Genomic DNA, 4,970 nt, shown 5'->3' with positions numbered 1-4,970 from the left:
TTAAACACCGAAATTATGCTAACACTACAAAACCCTTGTATTTTCACCCAGTTTCATAACAAGAAACAACCAAAGGTTCAAAGGCTGACATAAGACATTGTTGAGCTATAAGTTAAGGGTTGTTTCAGAGCATTCAACACAAAGAACAAAGGTCATCTGCACGTGTTTGCACAAGGCTTGATGGATGTATCCTGTCAATGTCCGGGATGCTGGGAGAGACTTTTACAACCAAAATGGGATGACATAATATGTGTGGGAACCCCATTATACCCACTGGTTCCAAAATTGGAATAACCTTATCTCTGTATATTACATATGGCATACAATTAAATAAAACCACGGTGGTGCTGCTGTCTAATGCAAATGAGAGGCATCCTCTCAGTTTGATCTAATTCATTCACCTGCCTCAATGACCATTGGACTGTTTAGTTAACTCCTTGTATATTATTACTTCACTGATGATTCCAGCAGTTTTTCTTCATGGGGCCTATAGGGGCCATTTGCAGTTATGTGTTTGAGCTTAGTTTTTTTTTTTTATCATTATGTACTTTCAATACATTTGTTTGGATTGGTGGTGGTATTTGTATTGCATTTTCTCTCTGACCTATATCCTTGCTCTAGCACTGGTGGAGCCGTGAATGAAATCTATATGAGTGTCAAGGTAAGGGCAGCGTGGGAAGGGTGAGGGGAGGTCACACGTTTTCTTTTAATCGCTCTCTGTTCATATGCTGGTTTGCTTCATTATATCCACATATTGATCAATATTACCATATCTTCTGCATGCTGCCATAGACCGCCACCCAGGAATTTGGATCACATTCAGTATTCAGTGCGTGTGCATAATAAATGGAAGCGTTCCCAAACTTATCTCCCAGTCTGAACATTTTGAACACGTTAGTTCCTGGATTTCCCGAACCCAGAAGCGACCAAAATTAGAGGCAATTGGATTGTCGCTACAGGGCAACAAGGAATTTTTAAAGAGATTGTACATCTTGACTGACCTGGTTAAATAAAGTTTAAATTAAAAACATAAAGCGCAGTGTAGAAATATATAATTTTACAGAAAATTTAACAGATCCTACAAGCTAAAAAAAAAGAGATCAGTAAATAAAAATAACAAATAAAAAATAAGGAAAACTGAAATCACAGAAAAGAGAAAGTATCACAGTGGGAAAATGCTACAAACTCAAAAACTGCTGCAAATACTCAAATTATGCAAATATCCAAATATATTTTACCTTTTAAGATCTGTATGATGTCATTACATAACCAATTCCATTTATTATTTTTAGATTATTTTAACACACACTATTAAATAAACTCTACATGATGCATATTATTTCTTTGATATAGCTTCTTTATTTAATATACATAATTGTAAGGTTTATGCATTTAGAATTACTGAAGTGTACTTCCTCAAAGTTAATACTAATGAGTGTATTTATTTGTTTGAAGTCTATAATATTCAGGTTACCTTTACTCTATGAGGAGCAATTCATGAAAAGTGGTTAAAATCCTAAAGAATAAACAATTCAAAATGACAGTTTTGTTTTCACTTCAGTTAATCAGTGTGAGCCATTGATTATGTCTTCTTTAGAGGAGCTGGTTGCTCAGATTAAACAATCTGGATCTCCATGTGATGCTCTTCCACCAAGATTTCTTAGAGAAGTCTTTCCTTGTTGTAAACACTTGCTTTTGTTGCTTCTTAACAGCAGTCTGTGGACTGGAGTAGTTCCTGCTAATTTTAAACATGCTGTGGTGCAGCTCCTGTTAAAGGAATCTGGTTCTGATCCCACTATGCTCAGGAATTTTAGGCCCATCTCCAAGCTACCTCTGTTGTAAACACATTTTGGAGAAAATTGTACATCTTTCAAATCTTTCCTGGATGAACATAACATAATGAATGTGTTTCAGTCTGATTTTAATCTCTCCGTAGCACCAAGTCAGCCCTGTTAAGAGTTTATAAGGACATTCTCTTAGTATTCTTAGTATGTGATTCGGCCAGTGGTGTTATTTTTGTTTTATTGGACTTAACCGCTGCTTTTACCATCTGGTGTAAATCCTGTACTGACAGGAAACATTCTTAGTAAAAATTACAGGTTTTTTGAATCTTTTTCTGCTGCTCTGTCATGTGGGGTTCCCCAGAGCTCAATTTTGTGACCTTTGCTCTTTACTTTGTGCCTCATTCCCCTCTAGGGTCTATTTTATTTTTAGAAAATATCCCATATTCTTCCATTGCAATGCAGATGATTGCCAAATGTATGTGTCTTTCAAACCAAATGGTGGCTGGTCAGTTAAACCACTTTTATTTTGTCTTGAGGTTATTAAGGCTTGGCACTAAATCTTAGGGGGTCTATGGAGCAGGGGTGGGTCGTGAAGCTGGCAGCTCGATGCTGATTGGCTAACATACTGAATGATTTTTTTTTTTTTTTTTTGACTGACAGGGGCCAGACAGCGAGAAGGTTTTTGTCATGAGTCCAGAGGGAAAAATGATCAATCAGTCATCTTTTTTTTTGTTTTTCAACAGTCTGATGGCGGTGGGGAAGATGCTGTTGCAGAATCTGCTGGACCTGCATTGAATGCTGTGAAGCCTCTTCCCAGAGGGCAGCAGGGAGAACAGTCCATGGTGGGGGGGTGAGGGGACATTTATGATGTTATGGGCTCAGGACACGCAGCACTGGGATGGAATGTCTTTTGTGGAGGGAAAAGGAGCCCTGATAATCCTCTCTGCTGTTCTCACCTTTTTTAAGTCTGAAACGCTGCAGCCTCCACATCACACAGTGAGACAACTGGTCAGAATGCTCTCTATGGTGCTTCTCTATGGTGGGAGACTCTGTATCATACTTGTAAACATTATAATTGCACTATATGAAAACATTTCCAAACTCTTTTTAAACAGAACTCAACTCAGTGTTTCTACTAAATTTCCACCATGTTCTTCTGATCACTGCATCACTTTATAAATGGAAATGTTCATTTCACTTCTGTAAGCTTCTCATTCACTGTTATTAAGCTGTATGCATTGAAATGTTGTTTTGCATACGCTCTGTGTAAACAAGATCACAATAAAGTTTGTCTAAGAAAGTGAGCATTTTATTGACAGTTTGACTTATTCTCAACACTGTATTTTTACTTTATTCTCGGTTTTTCAACTGGACTGACTTGGTGGGGAGATGAATTTCTCCCCCACTTTATTTTTCCCTAATCCTGTGTAACATTGGTTGGGCTGAAAATGGCATATATGCTGTTCTATGGGCCCTGATGCAGCCTGGTTAAAAGCCCAAGAATGAAACGACAGGTTTTCTTCCTTTTATGGTATGATAATGAATACTTCGATGAGCTGTGCGCTGATTGGTTGGTTTACATGAGCGAAGCTGCATCATAGCAACAAGCACTCACTCACTAAAAGATCAAAATTGTTGTTATGGTAGGGTGACCAGACGTCTTTTTTTTCCCGGACATTTCCTACTTTTTATACCAAAAAAATTGTTTGGGGGGAATTTCAAAATCATCCGGGAGTTTGCTCGACTACAGTGCAGCATGTGAACCAAAAGGCTGGTCTGTATGTCAATTTCTGGGCGTGACAAAAGTACAGGTCAGAACCAAATAAGGCAACATCCTCGAGTTTATGTCAACACGGTGCTTCATTTGGATTCACCCATTTTATAATGGAAGTTAAGAATCGTGAGATTTGCAGAAAGTTATTCATCAATGCAAATGTAGACTCGGTTTTGCATTCAATGACCCCTTCAAAATCAAATTACACTGAAACTGTAATAACTGATTATCCCTCAGCAGCATGTGGGATAATCTCAGCCTCTATCTGAAATCCAAATGTTCATTCACATGATTTTTTTCAATGAAACCTTTTTTCATTTCTGTGAAGCTGCTGCCTGCATTCCCCCAGGCTATCACACCATGAGGATGTCACACCAGCCATGCTCCATCCACAAGGCAGGCTGTGGTGAATATTCTGTACTCAGACTAACTTAATCAATGCTAATCTTCCACTGGAATAACCTTTTACTACTAAAAACATCCTTTCATCCATTTGGGAACCACTAAAATTAAGACTCAATATTTCAAATCTCAGTGGCTCATTTATGGTTTTGAGGAATTAATGTTTTTGTAAATGAAAATATGTTGGAACTTTAAGGGTTTATAGCAGAAGTCATGGTTTAGCGGACCGCGGTCCGGATCTGGACACACCCGCTGGCTGATTTAAAACCTGATTTAAAACATTTAGAAATTACCACGTTGTCCGACGGCAGTGTCTAACTCCACTTGCGCCGCTTCTCCTGTTAATATGGTAAAGCCATCCGGATTGTCAGGCACCAGGCTACACTTGATTCAAATTAGCCAATGAGCTGTGTCAGTCTGGGCTACTGCTGCTTGCTACTTTTAGATAGTCTAGTAAACTAGTCCACCTGCCAGCGGCCAAAATCATTTTCGCCTGCGAGTGGTCTAGCCTCCATCAATGCCCCAGGCCCTAGAACTGGCTGGCCAATCACAACGCAGAGATGTGTTTTGAATGCCTGGATACAAAGTGGGCGGGGTTTTGAGGGCATGACGACAAAGCTGCACAATGCTGGAGAAAGCACATCAAGGAAGATGGCAACGACTATTGAACAGTTCTGGTTTGACTTTGTTTTGGAAGGATTAGACTTGGGGTTTTCGTTGAAACATGAGCAGGAAGAGAAGGACGTATTCACTGTATTACCGACAAGATGTCTGTTTACACTCTCCCACCTGCTTTCTGTCGCGCTTCCTACGTCACAGCCAGTTTTGCTCATTGGTCAGGGCGTTGGCCACTAGGCAGTAGGCACAGACATGGTTTGAAAAACAATCTTCCGATGTCTCATTCATTGGGGCCAGACTAAATAACACATTTAATCTAGTTTATCAGGCTAACTTTTAGACACAGCAGGCAAACCCATGGCAAGCCGGGCGATGGGAAACAAGGAAAAGAT

This window comes from Cyprinodon variegatus, unplaced genomic scaffold, assembly GCF_000732505.1.
Source record: "Cyprinodon variegatus isolate N-32 unplaced genomic scaffold, C_variegatus-1.0 Scaffold800, whole genome shotgun sequence".
Lineage (NCBI taxonomy): Eukaryota > Metazoa > Chordata > Actinopteri > Cyprinodontiformes > Cyprinodontidae > Cyprinodon > Cyprinodon variegatus.
The sequence above is the reverse complement of the archived record's forward strand: the minus strand, read 5'-3'. Positions refer to the sequence as shown.